General features: G+C 37.5%; 1 protein-coding gene across 1 annotated transcript in view; it reads left to right on the plus strand.

The window, feature by feature from the left end:
- CPA6 (carboxypeptidase A6) overlaps positions 1–25,086 on the plus strand; it is a 525,192-nt gene that overhangs the window by 58,886 nt on the left and 441,220 nt on the right. The gene's annotated exons all lie outside the window — the stretch shown is intronic.

The raw sequence follows: 25,086 nt of genomic DNA on the forward strand, positions 1-25,086 counted from the left end.
TATATGATTACATAGCTTTTATATGATTACAAATAATTTTTTATTTCCATAAATTTTTTTTTGCAAATCCCAAATAAGGGTATTTTAGCATCAAGAAGCACAATTCTGGATATTTTTTAATGTGCTGGTCAGCTACCATGCAAGTGGATAAAAAATTAGTTATTGGCTACTTCTTATTCTTTCTCTTCACTTCTGTCATCTCCCTTATCTTCCAAAATGGTTAAGATTACAAAAGAAATTAGAACAGGAATAAATCCAAAGATTTCAGATTTCCCTGAAGAAAGGTGTTATACAGTTAAGAAGGTTTAGTCCTACTCCAGGTGGTCATCCAAGCAGAAATAAAGTTATTTATTTTAAGAGTATTAGTAGATCCTGTTACCAACTCTGAAGTTGGGAAGGGAAGGGAAGAGAAGGGAATGGAAGAGAAGAGAAGAGAAGAGAAGAGAAGAGAAGAGAAGAGAAGAGAAGAGAAGAGAAGAGAAGGAAGAGAGGAAGGAAGGAAGGTTGAGTAAAGACTTTTGTGCTTGTGAAATCTATTATGTTTTGTTGATATTGACAAAGACTGTTAGATTTAGTAACTAAGACAAAGATATAAACATTTTTAAGGTAAATTTTTAATTCCTATAGAAAAATTCACATGAAGCTAATGGAAAGCTTCCACCAACACAAATACCCTCTGATGTGGATTGTCTTCATCAGCTATCAGTGACAACAAGGTTCAAGTGAACCTTCTGTGCTTTTTTCAGAGAATTCTCTTCTAGGCACAGGAAACCTAGCAAAGGGTGAAATATTTATGTCTTCTCACACGTCTTATGAAACACTGCTGTTTCTACTCTAAATTATCTTCCTGGGAATAAATATCAGTTCCTACTAGCCTTAAACTAATGCTTAAACTCAACTTTCAAATTTGGCTTGTCTATATGATATAAGGGAACAAAACCACTTATTTTTATTATTTTTTAATTTTAAAAATGTTTATTTATTTTTGAGAGAAAGAGAGCTAGAAAGCATGTGAGTAAGGGATCCAAAGTGGGCTCGGCTCCACGCTGACAGCAGAGAGCCCAATGCAGAGCTCGAACTCAAGAACAATGAGATTATGACCTGAGCCAAAGTCGGATGCTTAACCGACTGAGCCACCCTTGTGACCCCACATATTTATTTATTGACTGCCATTGTAATCATTTTTAAGGTTATAATTCAGTGATGTTAATTACATTCACAATGTTGTGCAACCATCACCCCTATCTTTCATCATCCCAAATAGAGATTTTGTAATTCCTATTCTCCTGTTCTCCCAACTCTTGGTAAACTCTAACCTACTTTTCTATCTATGAATTTGCCTATTCTAGATATTTCATATAAGTGGTGTCATACAATATTTGTCCTTTTTCATCTGCCTCTGTCACTAAGCATAATATTTTTAAGGTTTATCCATGCTGTAGCATGTATCAGAACTTCATTCCTTTCTTTGGCTTAATAATATTCCATCCTATGTATGTGATGTATTTTGTTTATCCATTCATTTGTTGATAGACACTGGGTAGTTTCCACCTCTCTGTTATTGCGAATAATGTTCCAGTGTTCCAAAGAACATTGGAATACAAGTATCTATTTAAGCCCATGATTTCAATGATTTGAGTGTAATTCCTGAGTCTTATGATAATTCTACATCTAGCTTTTTGAGAAACCATCAAACTCTTTTACACAGAAGCTTCACCATTTTACAATCTCACCAGCAATTGATGAAGGTTTCAGTTTCCCTAACATTTGTTATTTTTCCATTTTCTTGAAGTTATAGCCATCCTAGTAGGTATGAAGTGGTATCTCATTATGGTTTTGATTTGCATTTCCCTAATGATTAGTAATGTTGAACATCTGTTCATGTGTTTGTTGCCCATTTGTATATTTTCTTTGGAGAAATGTCTGTTCAAGTCTTTGCCCATTTTTTTAATTGGTTGTTTGTCTATTCTCTTGTCACGTTTTGGGAGTTCTTGATATATTCTGGATATTAAATCCTTACCAGATAAATGGTTTGAAAATATTTTCCCCCTTCTGTAGGTTATCTTTTCACTTTTTTGATAATGTCCTTTGATGCACAATTTTTTAAATTTCTATGAGGTCAAATTTATCTATTCTTTTTCTCTTACTGTTCATGCTTTTGGTGTCAGATCTAAAAATCCATTGCCAAAATATAAGGTCATGAAGATTTACCACTGTGTTTTCTTCTAAGAAACTCTTAGATATAAGAAAGCTCTTATATTTATGTTGTTGATCCATGTTGAATTAATTGTTGCATGTGCTGTGAGTTACTTGTTTATTTTTGAAGATTATATCTTGACATAGGTCACATGACATGTGGATTATTACAGGAACTTGACAAAGACACACAAATTCATCTCTGTTCAATGACATATCAATGAATGCTCTAAACTGTGAAGAGTAATAAAGGAAACAGAGAAGAAAGTTAGCAATAATTCTGGCTTTTTAGTGCAGAAGGCTAGATTCAGATATAAAAGAAGAAAAAAAATCCAAAGTTTCCATTAGATAAAGCTTACATTCCCTGTCATCCACAACACACCATTTCCCCATACCCAATAAAATGCTTCTAGCTCAATAGAGGAAGGAAATTAGAGAGGAGATTTTAGATCAGGGAGAGTCTTAGGAAAGGAAATCTGTGCTCACCACCAAGCTAATTCTTAGCAAAAGAGAGATAGAATTCTATATTTTGGAGATCTGAAATCAGAGAGATGAGTATTATGCTTCCTCCCTGGCTACTCATGGTCTCTGTAAAACCCACTGAAAGTTTCATGCATTCTTATAATGAAAAATAGTAAAGTAGATGGCTATAATAGGGTACCATATATATAGACATATGGACCAGAGAGGAACCTTAGAAATATTTGCTAAACCTACCTCCCACAGGGCCTGAGTTACTGCCAAACTTCTTACATGAAACCTTGCAAATCACCCTAAAATTGCAGAGTTTCTATTACAATGAATGAATTTAAAATCAAGCCCAAAACATATCCAATTATGTCTAGTAAAATTGTATACACCCAACAGAGAGCTATTACGTTTTGCAAGAATAGAGAAGACAAAGGAGAAGTTTATATTCACCTTGCCTTACCGTGTGGCCAGAAGTTTCTTACCCAAATTTCACCATTCCCTAATTTGGAGGCTTAGCCCAATTTGAATTATTCTACAGAAGCCCGCAATCAAACACAGTTGAATACATTCACAGGGGGTTATATCATGATATTTTAAAAGAACACCGATATGTTCATATCATGCTTTTACAAAGCCATAAAATAAAATGGCCATTTGAGACATTGTTGTTTACAGATAAATTCTCCGATCTGTTTCTGCATCTCTAGTGCAATTTAACATAGAGACACGGGCAAGAGTCAAAGACTAGAGGCTAACAAAAATTTGGCAGCAGTCAGAAGTCTCTCTCCTCACATCACAGCTTTATGTGTCCAGATGAAAGGACAGGACCTGATCTCTGCTCTGACTTCAAAAGGATCCAGATATTAAATCTCTAACAGTCTCAGGCCTTTGGCAGAGGCTCATGAAGACAGGAGAAACAGATGTGAATCCCAGGGGAGGAAAAGGTGATTTTTCTCCACAGAAACACAAATCATTCTGATAGTTCCTAACAAGTCCAGTATGAAGGGGAATATGTTGAGATAATGTAGAAAATGCTGCAACATACTGAGGAGGGGAATAGAATATTGAGTTTGGCATTCCCTTTGGAAAGAATTTGAGGGAAAAGTCAGAAGTCAGATCTGTCTCTGCTTGTAGAAGGTAGTTATAATTTCAAATTCAAAGATTCAATTTACTGGTCTTAAATCATTAATGTTTGTCTTTTTGAAAAGTATTGGTACGGAACATTATATAACTTTATGATTAGCACTATTTCTCAGCAGTCAAGAGACAGGCAAAAAAAAAAAAAAAAAAAGCAAGAACTATCCCCACTGGTGGGCTCTAACTTGCTAACCTGTCAGGTGCTTCCTTATTAAATAGCCAGTGACCAAGAAAGTAGTTGCATTCAACTCTCTAAGTGTGCTCAGAGCATATACTGTGAGCTGGGCACTGGTCTGTCTCTTTGAAAGGAGAAGGACTCATATACTCATAAAACACAACCCCCCATAAGAAACTCCCACCACAGAAGAGATAACACAGATATCTTATGGTAATGTAACAAATATGATAGCAAGTGTCTGTGATGAGTCAGATACTAAATAATAGTTCTTTGTAAGCAAGAAAAACACAGAAATACTCTGCTTAGGAAGAGGCTGGGAAGACTTCACAGAACCAGTTGGAACTGATCTTGAAGGATAAATAAGACAATAAGGGATGAAGGTGGTAGGAAGAGAAAGCAAGCACATTTCAGGCACATAATCTCTGTAAACAAATGGATAGTCTGAGAAAGCCAAGGATGTATTTGGGAGACCACTACCCTGATAAATGTAACTGGAGTTAGAATAAAAACTTAAAATAAAACTGCTGAAATATGAAGTTCACAGTATAAATTGTATTTTATTATAATTGCCTCTCAAATTCCTGGAACTCTCAGAGTTTTATTATTATGAATAAATCCAGTATTCATAATATCAGATTATAATTGCACTTCTCAAACTGCTCTAAGAATCTCCACACTTTCAACAAATAGCATTGGTAATTTTTAAGGCAATTTAGTTAGTCCATGTCTTTCAAGAGGCCAATACCAAGACAGGATTGAACATGCTGGAAAGTTATTAGGGCTAATGCTTGTGGAAGAAAATGGGGAGAGAGCTGGGGAAGGGCAGGAAAGCCATTAGACTGTGGTGCAAATCTGATCCCCAGAGAGGAATAGAAACAAGGAAGTAAGGTTGGTGGAAATTCACTTTTAAGGGGAGTTCCACAAGGCTGTTGGGGCATCCTGAACCAAAGTCACCCCTGAAGAGTCCCACACATTTCAGGAATGGACCTGCTATCATATTCCTGCCACACTCACTGAGTGAGAGCAGCACCTGAGAAGCATGAACTTTGTGCAAACATGGCAATGGATTTCATAGCAAGGTTGCTGGGGCTTTAGGTCAATGATGCTCTCTGCCATGGGAGATAAGAGACAGGAATTCTCATGTTCATCACACCAATAAGTTTGCTTTCCTGGGAACACCTTCCAAGCATAGAATTAGCATAGCAATATACCATATTAGTGCATCATTTAGCATTACAAGAGTGTCTGTTGAAATGAGAAGGATGGGGCGCCTGGGTGGCGCAGTCGGTTAAGCGTCCGACTTCAGCCAGGTCACGATCTCGCGGTCCCTGAGTTCGAGCCCCGCGTCGGGCTCTGGGCTGATGGCTCGGAGCCTGGAGCCTGTTTCCGATTCTGTGTCTCCCTCTCTCTCTGCCCCTCCCCCGTTCATGCTCTGTCTCTCTCTGTCCCAAAAATAAATAAACGTTGAAAAAAAAAAAAAAAAAGAAATGAGAAGGAAATTAGTTCATATATTTACGTGTTAGAGAAATGAGTGATTTCTACCTCAAAAAGATAAAGTAACTTATTAACTCAGAGAATCTTTGTGCCTACTGGGCTCCTTTCCCCCGTTCATGCTCTGTCTCTCTCTGTCCCAAAAATAAATAAACGTTGAAAAAAAAAAAAAAAAGAAATGAGAAGGAAATTAGTTCATATATTTACGTGTTAGAGAAATGAGTGATTTCTACCTCAAAAAGATAAAGTAACTTATTAACTCAGAGAATCTTTGTGCCTACTGGGCTCCTTTGACAGCCATTTGATGGTTTTCAGTTCAAAGAAAGCTGCCACTTTCTCCTCAGTAAATAGGAAAGAGGTAGACAAAGATTTGCTACTGTATTAATATAGAGGACTAGTAGCTCTGTCCCTCCTTTTTTCCCCCTGAAGTGAGTTTTCTTCTTCATGGCAAATGGCTGCTCTTCCTGAAGCTGTTTGTCACTAGGGTGGGAACAGAAGTGTGGAGTAACCATGTCTGCAATATTCTCAATATCTCTTTATTGTAGTCTAATTCTTCACATCTGTTTCCTACAGAAAAATCTCTCCACAACATAGTATCACCTACTTCACGAGTTAGGATAAGTAAGGAGTAAACAAGAATTGACATCCTATGGCATTACAGGTTGCCACAATGATATCCTTGCTGTCTTGATATCAAAATTTCACCTTCATGGTATAAGTTGATATCATCATTGCCAGTGAACACTTACTGAATGTTTATTTAAGTTTACCAAAGGCAGTACAAACATGACTCAGACTATTGATCTCAAGGGGCTTACTATTTGGGGGCAAAAGCACATATATAAAAGCAATCCAGTTGGTATAGACTATTGGTTCTGGATTTGATTTTATCTCACTTATAAGCTGTAAAGTTAGCCTGTAACAGTTGTCTGGGTGCTTAGCAGAAGACCCAAGATCTTGGGTCAGATGCAAAGGACTTCATTATTCATAGCACAGCAAGCATCAGTGGAGCTTGGGGAATCCACTGCTTTTCTAGCAAGAAGTGAGCTGGCCTGCTCTATGCCCAAATATTACCTCATCTCACAAGTTACCAGCTGCATAAACAAACATGAGAAAAGGCCTGGGTGATAGAGCCACATAGGGATGTGCCTGGGTGTTGGCACATCCAGCAAGACGTAGAAACTCAAGAAACTCAAATAAGACTATCTCCCAAAATAGGCAAAGAGTAAAATGATTGATGCAAGTGACAACGCACTGAAGTTTGGCGATCAGAAGTAACAGGACACTCATGACCTAAGGTGGAGAATTGGTACTGACATTGGCTATAAAAAAAAAAAGGAGGGGGAATGATTATTGACTATAATCACATGTTTATTACCAGCTTAGCTCTATAGGCAGCAGTGCATTGCTTACAAGGAAAAACAAAGCAGGAAGAGGAGGAGGAAGAGGAATCGGTCTCCGGGAGTTTTAATACTTTAAAACAATGATGAGATTGGATTAGCTACATTGAGACATACAATGTAAAACTATCATTCTGAACAATCACCCTCAGTAATTTGAAGGAAGGGATGCAGGAATCTGATTATAATCAAATCAGTTGAAATGTTATCTACATCCAGACATTTCTACATATTTTCTATTAAATAGCTGTCCTAAGCAACAATAGGAAAAAAAATGCCAGTGCTTTAAGTTTCAATTAGTTGCACAGAAGTTGATGGGAGTTTGGGGATTTAAAATCCTTTATGCTCCCATTAGATAAAAATCGGTGACATCGAAGTCATTATTATTCATCAGCATGAGGCCAAGTAAATTAATGGCAGGCCAATTCCTGCTCCACACCCATGTCTGCTTGGACCAGTTCCCTCAGTGAGTTCCAGAGCCACACAAGAGGTTGTAGCCAATAGTGACCTTTTGTACCAGAAGCTCAACTGATTCTAGCAGGAAATGGGGTTTCCTCCACTTGGTTCCAGAGGACACTGTACATGACCTTGAAGTATTTGTGATCCTTTTGTGAGGCTAACAGCAATGGAGCAGCAAATTTCCCAGAACAAATGTAGCTGACACCAGGCAGACACGAGACTGGCAGACAATTATGAAGCGGACCGGGACTCTCTGCTTTGGGGAGATGGAGCCGTGATTACAGCCACTGCCTCTCTAAACTGCATCAATTTCTGGAGAACAGTACATTCAAAAATGGAAATCATTGGCTAGCACTAAAATATTGTTTAATGTGGAAAAGTAGCCCAAATAATCATATGAAAATCAATGCTTTTTTCTTCAAACATAATGTTGATCAACTTTCTTTTTTTTTCAACTTTCTTATTCATGGCATACATGCTGAGTCTTTGATTATGAAAAAAACTCTTCCTTTCTATGTCTCTGTCTCTATCTCTGTGTGTGTGTGTGTGTGTATCTGTCTGTCTCAGGAATTCCAGAATCCATCTGCACATTTTGTATGAAAATCCCATTTTAGGAGGAAAAAGAATAAGTTTTCATCTCCATAAGAAGAACAGAACTTTGGGAGATGTCTGTATCACTTAATTTGAAGAGCTCTTGCCCACTCCCTGAGATTGCCTCTTCCCTCTTTATATTTTTCTCTAATTATCCATTTTTTAGTTTACAGCTTGCCTTAGCTTATGTAAACACCCAGTCTTTCCTTGTAAGATGTTCATGTGTATAGGACAAAATTTGATGATCATCTCAGTCACAGTTGCATTTTAAGAGAGGAAATTTGTATTTAAATTAAATTAAATTGTCTATTACTAACAGTGGACTATTAAGGGATATCTTTTAGCAGGAGAACAAATCTCCAACTTTTAGAGCTGTAAGGCATTTAACAAAACATCTAGTCTGTTTTCTGCATAAATCTATTTCTAGTCCACTTCACCAAACAGATTTCTATGCCCAAACTCAGGCTGCATTATTGACTTTAGGCCTATTTATGGACAATGCTAAATATCCACTGCAGAACTTTCCAGTTCCAGCAGTCAACCAGATGTTTTGTCTGATACCAACCATCCAGAGATGCTTGAGATCACATAGACATTTGATTGAATTCTTCATTTGTCATGTGGGTACTTGGCACTAAATACACACAGTCTTTAGAAATCACAGAAGGAAATCATTCTCCGGGCATTTCATGTAATCTTCCCCACAATGTTGTCTTCTGTTCTAAAAGAAAGTTCCACTGTCCATTGAAAGTGGCAGCATCATGGAAATCTGTTATAATAGAAAACTTAGATATTTAGGAGGCTTTTTTGATCTTTGGGGAAGCCAATGCCAGGAAAAAAGAGCTGTAGTTGCTTTCTGTGTCATTTGGGTTAGGCTAGCTATGGTAACCCCAAATGCTCTAAATCTCGGTGGCTTAAGCAGCAAGGGTTTATCTTTCACTTATATTACATGTCCAACGTGGGCCTGGGGTGGTGGTAGGTGGGAGCAGTAGGGAAAGGTTAGTAGGTCTCTGCTCAGTAGTCACTCAGGGACCCAACTTGAAGGAGTCTTCCTGTCAGCATGTGTTTGCTGACCTTTGCTTCACAAGGAAGAGCCAAACTGGTGGGTCTCTTACTGGCATTTTGTAAAATCTGAATCAGAAAGGATCTTCACCATTGGCCAAAACTCTTCACAGGGACACACCTAACTATAAGCAGTCAGGAAAGAACAGTCCCCCTGTGTGTGGCCCTGAAGGAGAATAGAACAAGGTATCAGTGAACATTAGTAGTATCTCTCATAGCCATTCAAGTCTCATAGGAGAAATTCACCGAAACTGAATTTCTTTGAAGCTAGGTTTCTTCCTAAGGTAAAACCAAACATTCTTTGGTTCTTTCAGACAAAATTCCAGGTAATAATTTATTAATACTTTATTACATAGATAAGACCACTGAAAGCATGTTTTATTTACAATTTTAAAGTTTACGCTCTCAGGAAAAAAAATAAAGTTTATTCTCTCAGGGATCTTTACCTTACTCCCCACACATCAAAACCAAAAAGAAACAGGTGAAAGGGAACGAAGGCGTGTTAAAACTTTAGTTCCTCACTGAAGCATGCAGAGGCTCTAATTGTAAACTCAAACAATAGATAACAATGCCTCCTGGCAAAACGTTACTCTTTAGTGAGAACACGGTCTGTACTTCAAAATCTTCTCATCAGGGATAACAGCTATTCAATGTGGTATATAATCAACTTCCCTGTGCATAGGCAAGCATGTATTTGTTTCTATAAAATAGGGATTATCCTTTATACTTTTATGCCCCACTTTTTAAATATCCACTGTTATTGTAATCATTTTACATTATTTGAAACAATTTCAATGTCTACATAAGATCAAATCAAGAGGACATATAATTTATTTCCACCATTTCCTTTTGGGCATTTAGGTTGCTTGCCATGTAAATTTATATTTATTTATATGTCATTTGATGAATGTTTGCCTCCCCAAATCGTAAACTCTTGTGTTTATTTTTGGTCACCATTGTATTCTCATGTGTAGCAGTACCTGAAATGTAGTGGGTAGGCTCCTGCATCTGTCAACTGAATGAGTGAACCTGTTCTTCAGTGCTTGACTCAACTCAGCCTCATCCACAAAACATTTCTTCTTTTTAAGTTTATTTATTTATTTTGAGAGAGAGGGAGAGAGTTGGGGGGAAAGAGAGAGAATCTCAAGCAGCTTCCATGCTGTCAGCACAGAGCCCGAAGTGGGGCTCGATCTCACAAACGATGAGATCATGACCTGAACCAAAACCAAGAGTTGGATGCTCAGCCGACTAAGCCACCCAGGCGCCCCCACCCCCCCGCACAAAACATTTCTGTACATTTCTCAGCTGTACATGGACTCGTGCTTTTCTAAACTTCCCTGTAGTTCTTTTTTTTTTTTTTTTTTTTTAATTTTTTTTTCAACGTTTATTTATTTTTGGGACAGAGAGAGACAGAGCATGAACGGGGGAGGGGCAGAGAGAGAGGGAGACACAGAATCGGAAACAGGCTCCAGGCTCTGAGCTGTCAGCCCAGAGCCTGACGCGGGGCTCGAACTCACGGACCGCGAGATCGTGACCTGGCTGAAGTCGGACGCTTAACCGACTGCGCCACCCAGGCGCCCCTCTTTTTTTTTTTTAATAATAACTCTCTTGCAGGAAAAAGAGGAAAGATACTATTTATCAAGCCCTTTTACATTTCAGGCACTGTGCTAGACATATTTGAGAGGAAAGTCCATGTCAAAAGGGTTGTTCCTTGGTCTAAAGAACATGCGAAAAGAAACCATACCACAAAGTTTTCAATCAAGGACCCTTTCAGGACTGTTCAGTGACCTCACCAAGCAGGCTGTCTCTTGAAAAAACTCACGAGTCCTCTGCTACATGAGATCTCTGTCCCCTATGCCCAGGGGCTATTTGAGAGGACAGAGGGGAGCACACTGCAGCTCAGGTGATCTATTGTGGTGGCTAAACCCTGAGCAGGGAATATGAGCGGGTGCACTCAAGTGAAATCTAAATAGCTGTGGATTATCAAAGAGGGGCTTGTGAAACTTTGTGACATCTTCTGCAAAGACGGGAAAATGCAAAGGAGAAAGCCCTGAATGGTAAGTCATTAGCCTATTCTGGAGAAAAGAAGGATAACGTAGTATTCTGAGTCTCTCTTGCCTTGTTAACATATTGTGCTTATTCTTAGAAGTACATGCCCCAAATAAAAACATTATTCTCATTCCCTCAAATTACAAGCCAGAAATACATGTGTGAATTATCACTCCCTTAAATGCACAGAAGTCTCTATTTTCTTCCCCTTTAAATGACACTTATAAAACTAATGAATGTCTCAGATTTTTTACCTCACATATGGGAGACACAAAAACTGCAATGCTTCAACACCAAGTTACTTAAAAATAATGCACATTTCTTTGCACCATAAATGCTGAGTAGCTCTATTTTTTGTGTCTTAATACACATGTCTAAGCAACTGAGGAAGTATCTAATTAATCTTTACTAATGATTTCAAGAAAATGCTACTTCTTAAGGATAAGTCAGTATATATGAGGGACTTTAGGGGGAAAGGGAGGGAAGGATGGTAGCTGAAGGTTTCAACATTCAAACAGATTTTATTTTAGAAACAATGTAACTTTCAAAAGTTAAGCATTTATATGTTAGATTTTTATATAGATGAAATGATGCTAAGGGTATAAACTAGACATAGCAGACACCCAACAGAATGGGAGTGAGGTATATATAACAAAGCTTAATACACAATTGTTCTCTGTATATTTTCCAGTGTGAATGCTCTCACCCTATCACTACTGTACTATTCTAACCTAACCCCACACAAGGCATAGAGGCCATGGTCAATCATGAGAGAAAGGCAAACATAAGAGCTATTCCCCCTCAACATCTCCCATGGGCCTCAATCTCTACCTACCATTTCCTCCTCTTGCATATGGATCTTCTCCATCCTTGTAGACGCATTATAAAGGCTACTTCTACAAATAGTGGAAGAACACAATCAAGCTGACTGCTCTATCCTATGTGATCTGTAAAGACCTTTTTAAATATAGGATTTTACAAGTGTATGAGGATCACAAAAAATATGTATTGCCTATTGAAATTCACACTTGGGAGATACATACTGACATCAGGAGGGTAAATGGGGCAATGATCACTTTATGCAGGTGATCCAAGACTCAAGGCTCTGTGGAATCAGGAGAAATTTATTGTCTTTTTTCCCTTTGATGTCCAAAAGTAGGTCAGATCCTCTCTGAGTGATGAGCCCTTGCCAAATAACCTGATGTCTCCAATAGAGATGAGAGGGTGACTCTTACGTAGCTTTCAAATAAAATTTTTAACTACCTTTTTTGGCAGTCTGAAATCTAGAGTTTTTGGAAGACACAATTTTCCCAAGTGTCTGGGGACTGAAACAGATGAAATTATTTCCCAATCAACTTCTCCTATCCCTATCAAGAATTCCTACTTTCTCCTGACTAATAGGTTAGCTATACAAACAGCTGTTAACTTTAATATCCACGAGTCACTCACTGTACTGAGGTCAGCAAAGACGTGAGAGAAGACAAGAGGAAATGTTTCTTGGCCATAGCAGAAAACTAGCATTTGGAGAGCCGAAGGGCTTACCACATAGCACACAGCAGCTTTAAGTTGAAAATCAAATATCTGGAACACTTTCAGTCTGCATTTTTGGGTCTTCCCATCATTAACAGGTCTGCAGTTGCCTCCCTCTGGCCTGTTTTTGGCTTGTGTGATCTCAGGAGAGTCAGCATGTCTTCAGGGAGAATGGGATCTATTAGACTAGCCAGGTAGTATCCATGTGCTGACATGGCATTTCCCAGCAAGCACTCTGAGAACCGGTTTCTCAAGATGCTCAGGTGAAAAGCTACGCAAACCTTCTGGAAAACTGCAGATTTATCCCTTCTTAAGATTCACAATGGATATTTACATTTTCTGAACCAGTTTGACCTTGGACCTATTTATTAAATGGTATTTATTAATATACAAAGCATCTTGTATTGTGTAGAACATCTTCTGAAAAGAGTTGAATTTGTGCATTTGAAAGCTTCTTAATTAAGTGTCTATGTTTTAGTCAACTCTGTAAAGAGGTGAAGTGTGCTTTCTGATTTTATTAGCCTCCAACAGCCAAGCATTTATTTCTTCTGCTCTAACTGTCTGGGTGAAAGGGGTGCTGTTTCCATCATATACACAGCCCTGTGTTCACTGCTGAAATGTACCCCTAAAATGTATACTCTGCTGTCTTTCTGAGTGCCATATCTCTGAAGGTCTACCCTGCTACCCTCTTTCCTTTATAGCTAACTTGCCAAGCAACCTAAACCCCTGTCCCTCCCAGGCAGCATTATGTGCCTTTCCTTCACAGTTGTTTCCACCATTCAAAAAATAAATGCAAATAGATCCTTTTTTATTACTTGCTTGGTGCTAGGTACTTGAAGCAATGCAACAAATACTTAGGAATAAATCCCCAACTAATATGTTAGCTCCTTGAGGACAAGTATTATAGTTTACTCATATTTCTAGTTCTAGCACCACTAGCCAATAAACGTATTTGTTTCAGAAGTACTTTTTTGTACGTATTATATACATATCCAGCTCTTCATATCTGCACAAGAGTCAAAATATTAATTTCCTGGATAAATTAATTTGTATATTAATAGAAAAAGATTGGGATAGGAAAAGGGAGATCTTCTAGTTTAATAAATGAGTTTGAGAATATATAAGAGATGTTTGTCTTCCTACATTATTCTACATTTGCTAAGTAACTCAAAAGAAATTTTGATATGAGGTAGGTGAAGAGCTAGGAGACCACTTTTATAGACACCATCCTCTGATTTAGATCTGGATTAGGCTTCTGCTAAAGCCGTAATACCAGGGAGGCCCAGTTGTGTGCCAAAGGGCCTTTAAGACTAAACAGTGTGGGGTTGCATACACTGTAAGTATTTCCAGCACTCTGGACAGCTGTGTTTTCTTCCACATTTTCAAAGTAGAATTTGGACTATGTCCTGCTTGTCCAGAGAACAACTTAGGGGACTACAGGCAAATTAGTTCACAAAGAGCACTGAAAATTACTACACAAGGCAATTAGCTGTCTGATCTCTCATATGATTTTCAAGTATTCATTTGAGAGACACAATATAACTAACCTTAAAAGGCTACCAAAACAGGACTCTAGAGGCCTCCAGACCTGAGTCAAAGGAGGCCACATAGCACAGGTTGAGATCATAATCACACAATATAAGCTCAGTCACTCACCAGCTCTGATTTTCAATAGGCTGCTCAACTTCATTCATCATTCATTTCCAGTCTGGTAAATGGCTATTTGTGGCTAAAAATAATTGGAATGGTATAGAAATCTTTGGCCAGTCATAAATTGTATTGTTGTTTGTTGATATTAATACTATTGCTATAAAACCAGCTCAAAAAAGTGATAGCCTATGTTCTCTAAGACAAATACAAATGAAAACCAATGAAATCAATAATCATCTCCTATAATCCATCACTTAAAAGCAACTCATAAAATAAGATAGTAAATGCTTCCCTATTAAATATTTTTATTGCATTTATTTCTATACAGCCATCCCCCCCCCCCCCCCCACGAACATGGAAGAAAAGGGAAAAGCAGGAAAGAGGAAAAGTACCCTAGGAAAAATAGTCCAGTCTCTGAAGTTTCACCCAGGTGGTGGTAAAGGACGAACTTGCAGCTATGGCTGGCTGGCCTTTTGTCTCCCAAGTGGCTCCTGGTAATTCCTTAAACTTAAGGTTAGCAGTTCTTTTGGATACAATACTTTTGAATGCCTTGGAGTGCTGGATACCTTCTTAATTTGAGCTTAGAGGGAACGCAGCAATTTGCATTCTCTACTGCATGTAGCCTATAGACTGACCAGTCAAGCCATACACACAAAGCAGCATGTGCTAGTTGCACAGCTCTCATCCACAGCTGTTGGTGTCCAGCACTTGCTGATCTGAACTTCAAGGGATAGTCTTGGAGCCTGGAGGAGTTCTGATGACTTTTGTTGGTGATCTTGGCGGCCACCACTTAGCCAGCCACAATGTGTCCAGCCAATTTCACTTTGGTAAGGGTAATCTTGGCAGTGGTCTTGAGGAGACAGTAGTTGCCAAACATGGGTCTTCTCTTAAGCAGAGATTGGCAAGAGGCCTTTTAGCATGTATTACTAACAATAGTAACAAACTAAATTTAAGAAGAAAAATGAGAAAAAAGATTAAAAAGTGGGAAAAATAAAAATTACAGCATAAAGGAAAGAAAAAATGAGAAAAAGGAAAATAGAGAAACATCAAAATAAAGAAAAAATTAAAAATAAGAAAAAATAAGAAAAAGGAAAAATATAGAAAAAAATATAAAGGTAGAGATAAAATAAAAATGAGAAAGAGAAGAAAGAAAGATAAATAGAAAAAAGGGGAAATGAAATAAAAATAAGAAAAAAATAAAGTAAGAAAAGGAGGAAAAAACTGAATAATAAGAAAGAAAGAAATGAAGGACGTGGGGCAGAGAAAGTACAGAAAATAAGAAAATAGAAAAAAAAAAAAAAAAGCTAACTATGGTCCAAGTCTCTCAGGTCACCAAAACCATCTTTCAAAGCTAGAAACACCAAAAATCTAGGTCCAGTCAGGGATTTAGGTAGTTGCTTAGAATTCCATAACAATAGCAAGAAAAGGACCTATTACAGTTGATAATAAACCTCTGTGGTTTTCTCACTTTTTTGGTTTCAATAACCTTTTTCTTATTATGAAATTTATTGTCAAATTGGTTTTCATACAACACTCAGTGCTCATCCCAACAGGTGCCCTCCTCAATAACCTTTTACTTTTAAAAGGAGGTGGGGTGGAGAGGGGGCAGGGAGAGGACCCAAAGGGCTTTTTGTTTATGTGGGTTATAGTGATCAATATTTACCTTATTCGAAATTAAAACTTGTAGGATGTTGTTTCTGTGGCCTTTTTAAAGAAATGTTTATTTATTTATTTTGAGAGAGAGAGAGTGTGTGAGCAGGGGAGGGGCAGAGAGAGAGGGAAAGAGAAGCCCAAACAAGCTCCGTGCTGTCCATCTCATGTGAGATTGAGACCTGAGCCAAAATCAAGAGTCAGATGCTCAACTGACTGAGCCACCCAGGCACTCCATCTACGGATTTTTCATTTCCAGTTTAAAAATCTGTAATAATTTTTGTCTCTTAAAGAGTTTATAATGTCTACAGTGCAAATATTCAATTCCCTTTTCTTTAAATTCTCAGTGATTGATCTCAAAATAATGTCACCATTTAACTAGCATTATAATAACAAAATGTTCTGCTGCATAAGACAAAATAAATTATTTGTATCTATAAAGCTGAGGGTAAAAAAACTTTCATCATATTTTCATATTTTATTTACAGTTTTGCCTAGTTTCTTTAGAGTACATTCTTCCCTTCCATGAATCAGAGAACTTACCATGTCCATTACAATATCTTCAGCATGGGTGAAAGGAGTAAGTCTTCTATTTTTTTCTTCTTTTAGTCAATGATCCCTGGTGCTCCATGTCCAAATTATTCAGCATGTATTAAGAGGGTCCAGGTTCTGGTCATGGTGCCATTACCTTAGGGAGGAAACAAGAAGCTTTTCATTTATTCCTTGTCTAATACTCTCCTTGATGTAGAAGGAAGTTTCTGAACTATATCATTTTCCACCTCTCTGAAGAACTTTTTTCAACATTTCTTCCCAGGCAGAAATACTGGCAACAAATTCCTTCAAGTTTTATTTGAGAAAGCTTTTATTTCTTTTTTACTTTTGAAGGATAATTTTGCCGGTTTTGTTTCATGCTTGCTTGCATGGTTTCTGAAGAGAAGTCTGATGCAATTCTTATCCTTGTTCCTTTGTATGTAGGTATTCCTCCTCACCCCCAGCTTCTTTCAAGATTTTGCCTTTGATTTTCTGAAGTTTGAATATAATATGCCTAGATGTAGATTTTTTTAGTACTTGCCTACTTAATGTTCTCCAAGCTTCCTGGATTTGTGGATCAGTGTCTGCCATTAGTTTGGGGAAGTTCTCAACCATTGCTTCAAGTATTTCTTCAAGTATTTCTTTAAGTATTTCTTCAAGTATTCTTCTTTCTCTCTTTCCTCTCTTTTTGGTGTTCTCATTATGCATACATTATACTTTTTTTAATTGTCCCACAATTCATGAATATTCTGTTCTGTTTCTTTCATTATTTTTTCTCTTTGCTTTTCAGTTTGGAAAATTTCTATTGATATATCTTTGAGTTCACTGGTTCTTTCCTTGGCTATGTCTAGTGTAATGATGAGCCCATCAAAGTTATACTGCATTTTTATCACAGTGTTTTTTGATTTCTGCTATTTCCTTTGTATTCTTTTTTGGAGTGCCTGTTTTTCTGCTGACATTACTTATTTGTATCTGCATGTTGTCCCCCTTTCCCATTAAGCCCTTATTATCTTAATTATAGCTATTTTAAATTCCCAGTTTGTTAATTCCAAAATCTCTGCCATATCTGAATCTAGTTCTGATGGCTCTGTCTCTTGAGGCTGTGTGTGTGTGTGTGTGTGTGTGTGTGTGTGTGTGTGTGTGTGTGTTTGGGGGGGGTGGTTTGTTTGTTTGTTTGTTTGTTTGTTTAGTATGCCTTGTAAATTTTTGTTGAAAGCCATTAGCAGGAGGTTTTATGTTTATCTGGGTAGGAATGAGCTGTGTTTGCTATTTGCTGCAGCTGCAAGTGTTAAAGGCCAAATTTCATCTGTTGTCATATTTTTTATCCCTCACTGTCTTTGTGTTTTCCTTGAAATTTCTTAAATTAAGACTGAGGCTTACGGTTCTTCCCTTTGTAGTCTCCTGTGTAGAAGTTTTATTGATGTGGTGGTAAGGAGTGGGGTAAGGAAAAATGTTTTATAGTGTCATGATTAGGTCTCAATCTTTTAGTGAGTCCATGCCCCTGGGCTTTGATCTTCAAAAGTGCTTCTCAGCTATGTCCCATCTCTGCTTAGGTGAGACCAGAAGGCTGGAGGAAGTTGGAGTTGAGTGATTATCTTCTCCCAGGACTGTTAGGCTCTGGTAAAACCCAAAGTGGTTAGGCTCTGATGAAATGATTTCTCTTGAGGGCAGGCTTTTGTTAAGAATGCTCTGAACATATTTCAAAATAGTTACTTTCTCCTCCCTGAAGGAAACAGGAGTCAGTTTTTCTCTAATCTTCATTCAGAGGTCTTGATGGAGGCCTCAGAGATAACTCATGAAAGTGTGAGCCCCCCTAAGACTGCCCACCCCTATTTTTGAACTGTCAAGCTTTGTGCATATTGATGCTCCAGGAATTTGTTGATTATAGTTTAACTTTTCCTACTATGGTACTGACTCCACCAGCCAGTTTCTCTGGGGCTTCTGCTCCTGGTAAGTTATGATACTCTGTGTTCCCCTGTGCCTCCAACTTGGGAGGCGTTGGTCTGCCTTGTGACTCAACATTTTGGCAAGTCTAAGAAAAGTTATTGGATTTTACTGGGTTCAGCTGTATTCTTCTTGGGAGAATGGAAGTGATGAATTCCAAGTTGGAAAACAGAAGTCTCATTTAGTTTTCAAGGTATTTTTTTCTCTAAGACATAGAAGGAGACCACACACATTCTTGTACATGTCTTTTGGTGTACATATGCATGGGTTTCCATTACCAAAAGAACAGAATAACTGAGAACTAAGATATAATTCTTTAAAAGTCTTAATTCCATTGTAGTTGACATATAGTGTTATATTAGTTTCAGTTGTGTAATATAGTGATTCAACAATTCCATATATTACTCAGTGGTTTTCAAGGTAAGTGTACTCTTAATCTCCATCACCTATTTCATTCATCCTCCCAGCCACCTTCCCTGTGGTATCCATCTATTTGTTCTGAAGAGTCTATTTTTTTTGGTTTCACTTTTTCCCCTTTATTCTTTTATTTCTTAAATTCCACATATCAGTGAAATCATATGGTATTTGTCTTTCTCTCACTGACTTATTTCACTTAGCATTATACTCTCTAGTTCCATCCATGTTGTTGCAAGTGGCAAGATTTCATTCTTTTTTATGGCTGAATGATATTCCATTGTATATATATCCATTCATCTATTGATGAACAGTTGTGTTGCTTCCATAATTTTGCTATTGTAAATAATGCTCCAATAAACATAGGAGTGCATATATCCTTTCAAATCAGGGTTTTCATATTCTTTGGATAAATATCTGGTAGTGAAATTACTGGATCAAATGGTAGTTCTATTTTTAATTTTTTAAGGAACCTTCATAGTGTCTTCCACAGTGGTTACACCAGTTCACATTTCTACCAACAATACATGAGGGTACTTTTCTCTCCACATCCTTGCCAATACGTGTTGTTTCTTATGTTTTTGATGTTAGACATTCTGAAAGATGTGAGGTGATATCTTACTGTGATTTTGATTTGCATTTTCCTGATGATGAGTGATGTTGAGCATCTTTTCATGTGTCTGTTGACCATCTGGATATCTTCTTTGTTCCTATCCTCTGCCCACTTTTAACTGGATTATTTATTTGTTTTCAGTGTTTAGTTGTATAGTTCTTTATATATTTTGAATACTAAGCCTTTATCAGGTATGTCATTTGCAAATATCTTTTCCCATTCAGTAGGTTGTCTTTTAGTTTTATTGATTGTTTCCTTTGCTGAGCAGAAGCTTTTTATTTTGATGAAGTCCCAGTGGTTTATTTTTGCTTTTGCTTTCCTTGCATCAGGAGACATACCTAGATAAAAAGTTGCCACGGCCAATGTCAGAGAAATTATTGCCTGTACTCTCTTGTAGCATTTTTATGCTTTCAGGTCTCTTATTTATCTCTCTACTCCACTTTGAGGTTCTTTGTGTGTATCGTGGAAGAGTGTGGTCCAGTTTCATTCTTTTGCATGTAGCTGTCCAGTTTTCCCAACATTATTTGTTGAAAAGACTTTTTCCCATTGCATATTATTGCCTCCTTTATCATAGATTAATTTAGCATATGATCATGGGTTTATTTCTGGGCTTTCCATTCTGTTCTGTTGATCTATATGTTTGTTTTTGTGCCAGCACCACACTGTTTTGATGACTACAGCTTTGTAATATAGCTTGCAATCTGGAATTGTAGTAACTCCAGCTTTGTTTTACTTTCTCATGATTGCTTTGGCAATTTGTGGTCTATAGTGGGTCCAAACAAATTTTAGGGTTGTTTGTTCTAGTTCTGTGAAAAATGCTGTGGTATTTTGATAGGAATTTTATTAAACAAGTAGATTACTTTGGATAGTATGGAAATTTTAATAATATTTGTTCTTCCAATATGTGAGCGTGGAATGACTTTCCATTTGTTTGTGTTCTCTTCAATTTCTTTCATCAGTGTTTTATAGTTCTCAGAGTGCAGGTCTTTGAACTCCTTGCTTAAGTTTATTCCTTGGTATTTTATTATTTTTGATGCAGTTGTAAATAAAATCATTTTCTTAATTTCTCTTTCTTCTGCTTCATTACTAGCATATAGAAATGCAATGTATTTCTGTATACCGAATTTGTATCCTGAAACGTACTGAATTCATTTATCAGTTCTAATAGTTATTTGGTGAAATCTTTAGGATTTGATAGGTATAGTATCATGTCATATGCAGATGGTGGAAGTTTTACTTCTTCCTTACCGATTTGGATGCCTCATTTCTTTTTATTGTGTGATTGTTATGGTTAGGACTTTCAGTACTATGTTGAAGAAAAATGGTGAGAGTGGACATCCTTGTTTTATTCCTGACCTTAGAGGAAAAGCTTTCTGGTTTTCACTGCTGAGTATGATGTTAGCTGTGTTTTTTTCATATATGGCCTTTATTGAGGTGTTTTCCCTCTAAACCTATCTTGTTGAGGGTTTTTATAATGAGTGAATGTTGTACTTTTTCAAATGATTTTTCTGTATCTATTAAATTGATCATATGGTTTATGTCCTTTCACTTGATGGGCTGTATCACGTTGTTTGATTTGTGAGTATTGAAATGTTTGGTAGAGTTCACCTGTGAATCCCTCTGGTCCTGGACTTTTGTTTGTTGGTTGTTTTTTTGATTACTGTTTCATTGCTGGAAATCAGTCTGTTCCAATTTTCTATTTCTTCCTGATCCAGTCTGGGAGGTTGTATGTTTCTAAGAATTTATCCATTTCTACTAGGTTTCCAATGTGTTGGTATGTAATTTTTCATAATATTCTCATAATCTGTTGTGTTTCTATGGTGTCGGTTGCATTTTTCCTCTTTTATTTCTGATTTTCTTTATTTGAGATATCTCTCTCTCTCTACCTCTGTCTCTGTCTCTGTCTGTCTCTCTTGCTTTTTTATGAGTCTGGCTAAAGGTTTATCAATTATGTTGATCTTTTCAAAGAATCAGGTCCTGGTTTCATTGATCTGTTCTATTGTTTGTTTCAGTTTCTATTTTATTTATTTCTGCTCTAATCTTTACAATTTCTTTTCTTCTACTGGCTTTTGGTTTTGTTTGTTCTTCTTTTTCTAGATCCTTAAGGTATAAGACTTGGCAGTTTATTTGAGATTTTTCTCACTTCTTGAGGTATGCCTGTATTTGTATGAACTTCCCTCTCAGAATGGCTTTTGCTGCATCCCAAAGAATTTGGACCATTGTGCTGTTGTTTTCACTTGTCTCTATGTACTTTTACTTCCTCTTTGATTCTTGGTTAACCCATTCATTGTTTAGTAGCATGTTATTTAACCTAAATGTATTTGTGTTCTTTCCAGATTTTTTTCTTGTGGTTGATTTCTAGTTTCATAGCATTATGGTCAGAAAATATGCATGATCTTTATGAATTTGTTGAAACTTGTTTTGTGGCCTAATATGTGACTATTCTGGAGAATGTTGCATGTGCACTTGAAAAGAATGTGTATTCTGCCGCTTTAGGATGGAATATTCTGAATGTATCTGTTAAACTGATCTAGTCCAATGTGTGATTCAAAGCCACCATTTCCTTATTGATTTTCTGTTTGGATGACCTGTTCATTGATGTAAGTGGAGTGATAAAGTCTCCTGCTGTTATTCTTTTACTATCGATTACTACCTTTATGTTTGTTATTAACTGTTTTATGTTTTTGAGTGTTCCTGTGTTCGGTGCATAAATATATACATTCACTATATCTTCTTGTTGGATTTTCCTCTTTATTATTATATAGTGCCCTAATTTATCTCTTGTTACAGTCTTTGCTTTCACGCCTATTTTTTAAATGCTTATTTATTTATTTTGAGAGAGGGAGTGAGTACACAAGTGAGTAGGAAGGGATGCCATAGCAAGGAGAGGGGAGAGAAACAGACTCTCACACTGGGGAAGCCTGTGAGGGTAGGATGGATCACCGTAAATTTGGCTTTGAAAACCAGAGGGACCAAATTCATTAGTATTTATAACCAGTGGGACTTAAAGCCTGGAATTTTAAAAATCAGTGAGCGTGGCTCTGGGAGAGCCAGGAGGACCATAGGAAACTGAGTCCCCACCCCACCCCCCACACCCTGCCTTAAAGAGACAATACAGCAAACAGCTCCATGAGATACAGCATTGTATCAACAGCTTGAAAAATGTGGGGGCCATAAGGAAGGGAGAGTAGTTTACTCATCTCAGAGTATGTCCTAAAGAGACAAGATCATTGGTGGACTCCTCCAAGAAGAAAGGAGCTCAGAGTCTGATTCAGGGCTCAGTCTCCAAACTGTGAGATCATGACCTGAGCTGACTGAAATGAATAGTCGGACACTTAACCAACTAAGCCACGCAGGCACCCCATGTCTATTTTGTCCAGTATGACTTTCTACCCTGGTTTTCTTTTCACATTTATTTGTGTGATAAATATTTGTCCATCCCTTCACTCTCAATCTGTGTGTACCTTTAGGTATGAAATGAGTCTCTTGTAGGCAGAATATAGATGGTTTTTGGTTTGTTATCCATTCCATCACACCTATGTCTTTTGATTGGAGCATTTAGTTATTTACATTCAAAGTAATTATTTTTTTAAGTTTACTTATTTATTTTGAAAGAATGAGAGAGTGGGTGAGGGGCAGAAAGAGAAGGAGAGAGAGAGAATCCCAAGCAGGCTCTACACTGCCAGTGTGGAGCTGAATGTGGGGTTCGAATTCATGAACCGTAAGATCAAAACCTGAGCCAAAATTAAGAGTCAGACACTTAACTGACTGAACCACCCAGGTGCCCCCAAAGTAATTATTGATAGGTATGTACTTATGGCCATTTTATTACTTGTTTTATAATTGTTTTTACAGTTCTTCTTTGTTCTTTTCTTGCTCTCTTCTTTCACAGTAACTTGGCTGTCTTTGGTGATTTACTTGGGTTATTTTCTCCTTACTTTTTGCTTATCTATTACTGGTTTCTGATCAGTGGTTTCCATTAGGTTTATGTACAACATCTGCATATAGCAGTCTATATTAAGTTGATGGTTGCTTAAGTTTGAACCCCTTTGTTCCTTATCTCCCCATCACGTTTTGGGTGTATGGTATCATACTTTACATTCTTTTATTTTGTGAGTTCTTTGACTGATTTTTACAAATATACTTACTTTTACTGCTTTTGTGTTTCCTACTTTTCCTACTCTTACTTATGATCTTTCCTTTCCACTGGACGGGTCACCTTTAACATTTCTTGTAGAGATGGTTTCATGTCATTAACTCATTTAGTTTTTGTTTGGGAAATTCTTTATCTCTCCTTCTATTCTAAATGATAGCTTTGCTGAATACAGTATTTTTAGTTGCAGTTTTTTTCTTTCAGCACTTTGATTATATCATGCCACTCATTTTTGGCCTGCAAATTTTCTGCTGAAAAATCAGGCTGACCACCTTATGAGGTTTCCCTTGTATGGAAATGTTTTCTTTTCTTTGCTGGTTTTAAAATTCTCTCTTTACTACTACCTTTTTTGCCATTTTAATTATTGTATATCTTGGTGTGGACCTCCTTGGGTTGATTTTGTTGGGGGATCTTCTTGACTTGGATTTCAATTTCCTTCCCCAGATTCAGGAAGTTTTCAGCTATTATTTCTTCAAATAAATTTACTGACCCTTTGCCTCTCCTCCTTTTGGGATCCTTATAATGCAAATGATATTATGCTTGATAGTGTCGTTAAGTTCCTTAAGTCTATTCTCATTTTGCATAATTTTTTTTCTTCACCCACTCAGCTTGATTACTTTCCATCACTCTGTCCTCAGGTCACTAATTCATTCTTCTGCTTCCTCTAGTCTTGTATTTATCCCATCTAGTGTATTTTGAACTCCATTTATTGTGCTCTTCATCTCTGATTGGTTCTTTTTATCTCTTTGTTGAGGGTCTCACTGATGGCCTGCGTTCTTTTCTCAAGTCCAGTGAGTATCTTTATGACCATTACTTTAAATTCTGTATCAGCCATATTACTTACCTCCATTTCATTTACCTTTCTTGCTGTGATTTTCATTTTCATTTGTTCTTTTCATTTGATACATATTTTTCCATCTTTTCATTTTGTCTAACTCTCTGTGTCTGTTTCTGTGTTAAGAAAGTCATCCATGTCTCCTTGAAAGTAGTGGCCTTATGAAGAAGAGGTCCTATGGTGCCCTGAAGTGCAATGTTACCTGCTTAATCGAACCTGGCATTTTAGGAATGTCTGTTATGTGTGTCGCATGCACCCTGATATTGTGCATGAGTCACTTTTTCTTTTAGTCTAGTCTGTAATGGTTCTCCTGCCTGTTGTGGGCAGGGTTTGGTCCCTGTGGTCTTAGTGGGTTAGTCAGGGTTACCTTGGGCTGGAGTTGAGTCAGCCCAGTTATTTGCCAGAGATGTGGTAGCACCAAAATGCAGGGTCTTTTCCCCTGAGAAGCTTTCATTGGTGGGTGGATGCTGCATTCAGACCAGCTGTCTACCACCAGCCCACTCCTGGGGTGGGCAGTCTTACTGTTGTATGCAGTTATCTTTCCCTTTCCTCTGGGCAGGAGTCACTTTGGAGTAGTGCTGGCCCTTGTCATGGCTGCTTACACATTGCCAGGTTTGTGGTACCACTTTGGTTGGGTTCTGGCCAAGAGCATAGATGATGGATCTACAATGTGCACAGGGGACAGGATGCCTGCTATTTGCAACGTTTTCACACATGTCTTCTAGGGGAGGG

This window comes from Puma concolor, chromosome F2, assembly GCF_028749965.1.
Source record: "Puma concolor isolate L17-30 chromosome F2, mPumCon1.1.hap2, whole genome shotgun sequence".
Lineage (NCBI taxonomy): Eukaryota > Metazoa > Chordata > Mammalia > Carnivora > Felidae > Puma > Puma concolor.